Source organism: Furipterus horrens, unplaced genomic scaffold (assembly GCF_987537825.1).
Source record: "Furipterus horrens unplaced genomic scaffold, mFurHor1.1.pri manual_scaffold_10, whole genome shotgun sequence".
Lineage (NCBI taxonomy): Eukaryota > Metazoa > Chordata > Mammalia > Chiroptera > Furipteridae > Furipterus > Furipterus horrens.
In genome coordinates, this window is record NW_028327180.1 from 39,080,870 (window position 1) to 39,091,252 (window position 10,383).

A 10,383-nucleotide genomic window follows, 5' to 3' on the forward strand; every position below is an offset into this window, starting at 1 on the left:
AGACACAGGTTATTCCTATCTTATGGCAGCTGGGAACCATGCTTCAACTAATATGGGTGTGCAAGTATCTATTTGATTCCTTGTTTTCAGTTTTTGGGGTAGATACCTAGGAATGGAATATATGGATCATATGATAATTCTATGTTTAACTTTTGAGAAACTGCCAAACTTTTACACAATGGCTACACCATTTTACATTCCCACCGACAGTGCACAAAGGTTTCAATTTGTCCACATTCTCACCAGACTTGTTATCAAATTTGTAATAGGCATCCTAATAAATGTGGCTTATTTCCTTCTCTAAAATCAGAGAAGGAAAACTCTGACTCCAAAAAACCTCCGCTGCCTTGCGGCATACCTCTTCAGGGGAAAGGCTAAGGGAGTAAACCCCGACAGAAAATCCGGAGCCGGAGTCCCTAAGGCGGTTTGACATTGTAGTCAACACCGGCAACTCCTGCGGCGCACCTGAAGCCAAGCTGTATTGACTTTGTCTTTCCCTTGGACCCTTCAGCTGCGAAGAGAGGGGGGGTCTGCTGCATGGGCAACAGCAGACCCTCCATATCACCCTGCCCAGGCTCTGTAGCTTCAGTTTCACTTGAGAGGACACTCCAGTGTCATCGCAAGATGTCGACTCAACACGGGAGGAGACAGATACCGGTTATCAGCTCATCCGATTGGCGAAGGAAACGAGCGCCAGGGGTCTCCTCTGACGGTGGGAGAGGTCATCGCACCTCACTGGACAGCTACCGTCTCGCCATGGCTCGCCTGCCCCACTGGGTGCGTGGGGATCAGAGAGGCGCCTCTCGAAAAGTGGGCCACAAAACACCCGCACCAGTTAATTCCAAGCAAACAACAAGAAAGAAGCCTCCGGCTCTTCGCCTCGCTAGCTGGAACATCAGGACCATGTGCCCCGGACGTACTGCAGACCTTCCGTGGATCAAGGGTGCCAGGAAAACCGCTGTCATCGATAGGGAACTGGCACGACTAAACATCGACATTGCGGCTCTACAGGAGACCCGGTTGGCCGACAACGGAACTATCAGAGAAACCAACTACACCTTCTACTGGCAAGGGAAGTCTCCGGACCAACCAAGACAGCACGGTGTTGGGTTCGCTGTGAAGAACACGCTTGTTAACTCCATAGAGCCACCCACAGGAGGCACAGAGAGATTACTTACCCTCCGATTGTCAACAACTTTCTCACTGAGAAAACCAGACTGCGCATCTACCAAGCCTGCGTACTCAGCACTCTCCTCTATGGCAGCGAGACGTGGACCACCTACGCAAGGCACGAAAGGAAACTCAACAGCTTCCACATGAGGTGCCTGCGACGCGTCCTGCATGTCTCCTGGCAGGATAAGGTCCCCAACACCGAGGTGCTGAAGCGAGCCAATATGAGCAGTTTGCATGCAGTTCTTAGCGAGAGACGCCTCAGGTGGCTCGGCCATGTCAAAAGAATGGATGCAGGCCGTATCCCCAAAGACCTCCTCTACGGCGAGCTAGCAGAAGGCAAGAGGATGACAGGGCGCCCAAAACTGCGGTTCAAAGACATCTGCAAAAAGGACATGACACAATGCTCCATCAATCTCAACACATGGGAAGTTCAAGCAGAGGACCGCCTAGCCTGGAGGCTCGCGGTCAGGCAAGGTACGTCACATGCGGAGGCTGCGCGCAACGAGGAGGCGGTCCAGAAAAGATCGAGGCGGAAGCAGCGTCAGCAGCAGCAACAACAGCCATCTGCCTTTACCTGTACCAAGTGCGGCAGGGATTGTCACTCCCGAATCGGACTGCACAGCCATTCTCGGCGGTGCAGATAGACTCTCAAGAAGCTACGCCATCGTCTCTCGAGACGGACGGCTGCCGACGACGACGGATTTGAAATGCATAAAAATTGATATATTTATGCATAGATATAAACAGAGCAAATATAGAAAATGGCAATTGGACAAGGTGGACTGTAAGCATAGGACAATTCACTGTAAAATTCTTTCAACTTGTCTATACATTTGAAAGTTTCCCTAATAAACTGTTAGAAAAATTAGTAATGGGGAAGGAGGGCTACTTCTTTTTTTGCGTGCATTTTTAAAAATATTTTTTTAATTTATTTTCAGAAAGAAGGGAAGAGAGGGAGAAAGTGGGAGAGAAACCTCAAGTTGCCTCTCACATGCCACCCGCTCCGCTAAGTGGGGACCTCGCCTGCAACCCAGACATGTGCCCTGATTGGGAATCGATCCAGTGACCTTTCAGTTCACAGGCTGGTGGGTGCACTGAGACACACCAGCCAGGGCAGGACGGCTACTTCTATTCTCAGTGTTTGAACATTTCCAACTTAAGTGTGTTTTAACTTTTAAATGTGAAATCTTTGAATATGCAAATCCATTTTGATGAATTTACGACAGCAGTTTTTTTTTTCTTTTTAGTGAAAATGGCTTCCTGCCATTTGCTGTGAGTGCCTCTTGGGCAGTATGTGGGGAATAGTAGGGTAACCTGAGGTGTCAGCCACAAGCTCTCCACGTGCCTTGTGCCTCGTAGCTGTGCCTTGAAAAAGTGAGGAGCCCTAGCCAGTGTGGCTCATTTGGTTGGAGTATTGTCCCATAATAGAAAGTTGCGGGTTTAATTCCCCATCAGGGTACATACCTAGGTTCCAGGTTCAATCCCCCTAGGGATGTGAATGGGAGGCAACCAATCAATGTTTCCCTCTCTCTCCGAAAGCTAAATAAGTAAGTAAATAAATAAATAGAGGAAATCAAGAACTTCCTGCTCACAGCCAGTAGAAAGGATACCAAATCTGTCAAGATCAAGAAAAATAAGGATAATATGAAGTTTAAAGTCCGATGCAGCAGATACCTTTTTTACATTGGTCATCACAGACAAAGAAAAGGCAGAAAAACTGAAGCAGTCCCTGTGCCAGGTTTGGCAGTGAAGGAGCTGAGATGAAATAAATACACTGATCTGAACTGTATTAAAATGTTAAAAATTCAAAAAAAAAAAAGTGAAAATGAAGGCAATATTATTTGAAATGGAAAAAACTTTTTAAGATTTTAAAAATTTATTTTTAGAGAGAGGGGAAGGGAGGGAGAAAGAGAGGGAGAGAAACATCAATGTGTGGTTGCCTCTCACGCATCCCCAATTGGGGACCTAGTCCGCAACCCAGGCATGTGCCCTGACTGGGACACGAACCAGCAACTCTTTGGTTCACAGGCCAGCGCTGAATCCACTGAGCCACCCCAGCCAGGGCAAAGTTATTTATTTATTAATTAATTAAACACTAATGGCCCCACCTCTGCCTCCACGGGGATCCAGCCCCCATCATCACTTACTAAACCAGGGCCAGTCTCCTGCCCCCTGGATCCTCGGCTTTTGCCCTCTTCTCCACAGTCTGTACACTCTGCAGCAGCCACAACAGGGCACCAGTGAGCACCCACATCGGGTCTCATCTCTGCTCTGCCCACAGCCCTCCAGAGCTCCCTACTCCTTTGGGGTAAAGGCCCACGTCCTCCCTCCACAACCTCTCCACCCTTCCAACCCCTGCTGCTCTCACCTTCTCCCCGCCCCTTTCCTTGCTCCCTCTGCCCCAGACACACAAGCCTCCTGCTGTTCCTCCTTTGAACATGCTGTTCACTCTACCTGAAACATTTTTTCCTCCAAATATCTCTGTTCACTCCCTCATGGAAATGTTTGCTCCCTTGCTCAATTGTTACCTCCTCAATGAAGCCTTCCCTGAGCACTTTAATTCAAATTATAACCTCACCTGCAACATTCCTTTATCCAGTTCCCTGCTTTATTTTCCCCGTGGCATCTGTATTTTACTGTGTATCTTTGTAATTATGTTGGTACTGTATGTCTTCACCACTAGAATGTAAGTACCATGAGAGTAAGGATTTTCATCTGCTTTGTTCTCCATGATATGATACAGTCTGACTGGAAAATAAAAATCGAGCCCTGATTTGTAGTGTATGCCAGTTCCTGCGGAGGAAATAATCCCACCACAGTCCACTCATGAAATTTCTGACAGTGATTCTTGGAAGTCAATACACATGGGCTCCGGCACATCATTAAGTGGACCCCCAGCAACTATTACATGCCTGGCACATAGTATATTCTGAATAAAGATTTGAGGAAGGAATAAAAGAATCACCCATCAATGGGGGACTGATTAAATTAATAATGAATTTAATATGCCATGCATAGCAACAGAGTCACTTTTATAGGCCACCTACAGGTTTAAGACATTCAGTGATTCATGTCACAAATATTTACTGAGCACTTACTATGTGGCAACACCCTGGCTGGTTTGGCTCAGTGGATTGAGCGTCGGCCTGCGAGCTAAGTGTCGCTGGTTCGATCTTCCAGTCAGGGCACATCAGAGAAGGAAAACTCTGATTCCAAAAAACCTCCGCTGCCTTGCGGCATACCTCTTCAGGGGAAAGGCTAAGGGAGTAAACCCCGACAGAAAATCCGGAGCCGGAGTCCCTAAGGCGGTTTGACGTTGTAGTCAACACCGGCAACTCCTGCGGCTCACCTGAAGCCAAGCTGTATTGACTCCGTCTTTCCCTTGGACCCTTCAACTGCAAAGAGAGGGGGGTCTGCTGCATGGGCAACAGCAGACCCTCCATATCACCCTGCCCAGGCTCTGTAGCTTCAGCTTCACTGGAGAGGACACTCCAGTGTCATCGCAAGATGTCGATTCAACACGGGAGGAGACAGATACCGTGTCACTCCCGAGTCGGACTGCACAACCATTCTCGGCGGTGCAGATAGACTCTTAAGAAGCTACACCATCGTCTCTCGAGACGGAGGGCTGCCGACGACGACGACTATGTGGCAGGCACTGTCCCAGACACGGAGGACATAGAATGAAACACTCTCTGGCCTCATGAAGCTAACCTTCTGATTATTATTATCATTTTATTGTCTTCCTATGCATTCTAAAGCTGACTCTGGATAACTGGCTTTGTGGCCCACTTCTGCTGGCTTGCAAATACACCATCTCAATTATGTTTTGTGGCTCAGGCTAATGTTCATGCTTATGTTGACTCTGGAAGGCTACAGGGCAGCGGACCAGGAGTGATCAGCCCCAAGGCTGCTCTGGGGGAAGGAGATAGGCCCAGGGGTGCAGGAAGCAGATATGGAAGTCACACCCAAAAGCAAGGTCTGTGTTTGTCAGGAAACTCGGAACCTTGGACCTGAAGACCTGTGAGAACCTGATAGCAAGAGAGAAACCTGCCCCTTCCTGCACCTGGTGTTCCAGGCTTCCTTTTCACTTGAGCCAGACTGTAAAAGCCAGGAACCCAAACCCAAGTAGCCGGGTCCTTCCTGCTTCTTCCAGCTTTGGGTGATAGCTGGCAGTCCTTGACTTGTAGATGCATCACTCTAGTCTCTGCCTCATATTCTTGGGCTTGTCACCTGTGTCTGTGTCCAAATCTCCCTCTTCCTATAAGGACACTAGTAACTGGACTAGGGGTCCACACTACTCCAGCGTGACTTCATCAACGTGATTCCATCTGCAAAGACCCAGTTTCAAAACAAGGTCCCATTTCCAGGTACCAGATGTCTGGAGGTGAACATGTAATTTTGGGGAACACAGAAGGATCCATTACACTTAGTTATATTACTAATCTCAGTTTGGGCATCAAGCCTGGCTTTCTGCCCCAACCCAGGTGGAATGAGAGACTTCCTCTGGGCTCTGGGCTCCTGCTCTCTTTGTGCACCCAGTGCAGAACCCACAAACAATTTATTGAATGTTTACTGGGCTCTGTCACCTCTCTGGACTTCTAGTTTGTCAAAACATGAAGCTTTGCTTTAAAAGGGCAAAATAAATAGGAATAAAATGATACTCTCCACAAGCTGGACCAAAGAGAAGCCACAATTTTCAGCAGTGTGGGTGGGGAATGAGCACAAAATTGAAAATTGCCTTAAAAACTCAGTAAATGAGATCAATAATATTTTAATGCAATTTTTAAATCTTTTTAAAACTGACATTTATATTGCGATCATTGCAGATTCATGTGCAGCTGGTTCATGAGAACCAACACAGAAAATGCAGTGTACCCTTCACCCAGTTTTCCCAGTGCTAACTGGTACAAAACACAGGCAAAATATTAGTATAATATCATGGCCAGGATATTGACATTGACACGATACACCAATCTTACTCAGATATCTCAGTTTTCTTTATACCCATTATGTGTGTGTATTAAATTCTATACAATGTTTTTACTGTGTTAGTTTGTGTGTCCAAACCACAGCGATCATATAAAAATCGTGCCAACACCACAAATGTGGCAAGCTGTATAATGACCCCCCAAAGGGTGTCCATGCCTGCATCCCCAGAACCTGTGAATATGTTATTTTACATCTGCGGTTCTCAACCTGTGAGTGGCAACCTCTTTGGGGGGTCGAACTGTAACATAACCCTTGGGCTGCTCTGATTGAAATAGAACCCACGGGCTGTTTAGGTAGGGGCCCAATTGCCCGCTGCCAGAATTATAACTCTTAATACCAGAGTTTGGTGAAAAGAAAAAGAATTGTTTATTTACACATGGTCCTGCCTCCCCCTCCCAGATCTGGCCAGTCTTAGGAAAGTCAGAAACACCGTTTCCCTACTTCCTAGGCACAGTTCAGCTTTACCAGTAGCTGTCAATCACTCAGTTCTGATTGGGGAGGTCCTTTCTGTGCTGTGGTGCCCTCCAGCTCTCAATGCAGGACCGCCTGGATTCTCAGCCTCCTTGTAAACTGCCTTTTTCCTGCAAACCGCATGGGTCTCCTCTCCTTCTCAAAGCAGCCTGGCAAGAGTCCCTTCTTAAAGCAGCCTGGAGATCCCTTCTCCAAGCCAGATGGAGGGAGCCCACAAGAGCCAGAGAGTGAGGGCGTGAGGGCCAGAGAGAGCCTGAGAGAGAGAGCCTCCTAGAGCCAGAGCCAGCCCAAAATATGTCCACAGCTCCTTCTCTTCCTCCCTGCCTCCTCTCTCCCCGTGTGTCCTCTCACGCAGTGGGTGTTGCAAACAGTTCTGACCATTCACAGAACCCTACGTAGGCTCTGTCTGCTTCTTCTGTATCAACCCACAGTCCAAGATCTCTCCCATCTTCCTGAGTCTTGGAAGTAAAGTGGATCTTTGCAACAATGTTTCCAGCCACTAGCTCCAGGCATGCAAGGGCATCCTGAAAGCTGCTTCCTGCTCCTTATCTCCCAGCCACAAACTCTGGGGTTTGTTTTTGGACTCCCCTGTTTCTGTAACAGAACGACCCTTTCACAGGGGTCGCCTAAGACCATCGGAAAACACATATATAATTACATATTGTTTTTGTGATTAATCACTATGCTTTAATTATGTTCAATTTGTAACAATGAAAATACATCCTGCATATCAGATATTTACATTACGATTCATAACAGTAGCAAAATTACAGTTATGAAGTAGCAACGAAAATAATTTTATGGTTGGAGGTCACCACAACATGAGGAAGTGTATTGAAGGGTCGCGGCATTAGGAAGGTTGAGAACCACTGTTTTACATGGTATGAAAGGGTCTTTGCAGGTGGGATTAAATCAAGGACCCTAAAATGGGATTGGGATGATCCTGGATTACCCAGGTGACTGAGTGTCATCACAAGGTCCTCACAAGAAGGAAGCAGGATGGTCAGAGTCAGAGATGGAAGAGGCTGCGCTGCTGGCTGTGAGGATGGAAGAGGGGCCACGGGCCAGGGATGCAGTGCCTGTAGAAGCTGAAAAAGGCTGGAAATGGTTTTCTCTGCCGCCTCCAGAAGGACCAGCCTTGCTCACACCTGGATTTAGCTTCATGAGACCTTTGTCTGATTCCTGACTTCCAGAGTTAAGATAATAAATTTGTGTCATTTGAAGCTACTAGGTTTATGGTTATTCATTGTAGCAGCAATTGGAAACTGATGCACGATGATCTCCCATGTTGTTCTTTTAGAACACATTTCTCCCTCATTAATGCAGTCTTTTTAAAAATTCAAAATTGATGGAAAAAAACCCATACTTTTAAATAAAGACAAGGTCCGCCCTGGCCTGTACAATATTCTCATCCTAGCCTGTCAAAAGCTGTCTTTATTAAGAATAAAAGAACCAAGTCAGATGGCAGAAGTGAAATTCTAATTCAGATAAAATTTGCTCACTTTCTTTTGCTCCCTGGGTGTGCATCAAGTTTTGTCTGAAATGAAAGGGATTTTGATACTTTTTCATCACCATCAGAATTTTTTTTAAGTGTAGTGCATCTAAATCATTTTTTTTCATTCTACATGTCCCATTTTAGCTGGAATGTTGATAATTTGGGTTTGGGGTGAGGAGCAGTAAATATTAGACACGTGTTTATTAAGTCTGGTACTGGGCCTGAGGAAAGAGATAAATCAGACCTAGTCTGGAGGGGCAGATAGTCAAGAAGTTTCTTCATTTGACATTCATTGATCTCCTAGTCTGTGCCTGGAACTGCCTTGGACCTTCTTTGTCCAACAGAATTTTCTACAGTAGACATATTCTATACCTGCACTATCCAATGTGGTAACTACTAGCTAGCTGTGGCTACAGAGCATTTGAAATGTGGTCACTACAGAACTGGATCTTTAACTTTAAAATTTTTAAATAATTTAAATGGAAAAATCTGATATTCTATTCAGCTTTGGAAAAGTAATTAAGCATTCTTGGAACACCTGGAGTCTGTGAATCTTTGTTTCCACTGTAAAATTTTATAAAGCATGAAGATCAAATGTTTCCAGTGAAAATTAGCACCCAAATAGTGATAAGCTGTAAATATACAATACACACTGGATTTTAAGACCTAGTATGAGAAAAATAACATAAAATATGTCATTGACAATTGTTGATTTTGACTTCATGTTGACATATTGAGTTTATAAAATATATTTTTAAAATTAATGATACCGGTTTCTTTGAACTTTTTAAATGTGGCTACTAGAAAATTTTAAATTATTTGTATGGCTCATGTTATGTTTCTGTTGTATGGCATTGTTCTAAATCCTACATGGTTGCAGAATTCACTGAAATCTGGTAAACGAGTATTTATGAAATTTGGTAAATGAGTATTTATGTTATATAATTTCATACCAAATGAACAGAAGTTATGCATCACCGTGTGCTCTTTTCTTTCCAATCTTTGCCCAGATGTCATCACTGCAGTGAGACCTTCCCTGATTGCTGTATTTGATACTATAACCCCTTACTCTCCACTTTCCTGTTTTGTTTGTTTGCCATAATTCAGCTCTGGCAGACAGGAATTTTCTTTTTACAACAGCTTAATTGAGAGGTAATTCACATACTGTAAAATTCACTAATTTGAAGTGTATAATTCAGTGGGATGCAGTAACTTCAGAGTTGTGCAACCATCACCCCACAATTTTAGAACATTTTCATCACCCCAACAAGAAAGTCCCTAAAAGCCAATCCCCACCCCACTCCCCTTGACAACCACAAATCCACTTCTTATCCCAGAACAAGATCTGTCTGTTTTTAATATTTCATATAAATGGGTCACACGCCCTGGCTGGTGTGGCTCAGTGTATTGAGCACCAGCCTGCGAACCAAAGGGTCTCTGGTTTGATTCCTAGTCAGGGCACATGCCTGGGTTGTGGGCCAGGTCCCGGGTTGGGGGTGTGTGAGAGGCAACCACACACTTATGTTTCTCTCCCTGTCTTCCTCCTTCCCTTTCCCATTCTAAAAATAAATAAATAAAATCTTTTAAAAAATGGAATCACACACTATGTGGCCTTTTGTGTGTGGCTTCTCTCACTGAGCAAGGTGTTTTCAGGCTCATTAGCGTTGTAGCAAGTGTCAGTGTTTCACTCCTTTTAATTGCCAAACAATATGCCATGATATGGATATACTACAGTCTGTGTCCATTCGTATGTTCATTAGTTGATGAGTTATTTGCAGTTTTTGGCTATTATGTATAATGCAGCTATGAACATTCGCGTACAAATATTTCTGTGGACACATGTCTTGAATGTTCTTGGTTAGATACCTAGAAAGGAAATTGCTGGGTCATATGGTCACTATATGTTTAACTTTTTGAGGAGCCACATCAGTCTGTTTTCCACAGTGGCTGCAGCATTTTCCATCCCCACCAGCCACGTGTGTGGGCTTCAGTTGCTCCATATCTTGGCCAATACTTGTTAACACTTTTAATACCCTGGGGTGGAGGGGGTCCTTTTTGTTTTTTACCATTGTCACCTTAATATTCATGAATTGGTATCACTCTGTGGTTTTGATTTGCATTTTCCTAATGACTAATGACATGACCAAGCGCCTTTTCATATGCTTATGAGCCATTCATTTATTTTCTTTGGAGAATTGCCTGTTAGGGTCTTTTATCCATTTTTGGAGCAGAGATTTTTATCAGTTTTGTCT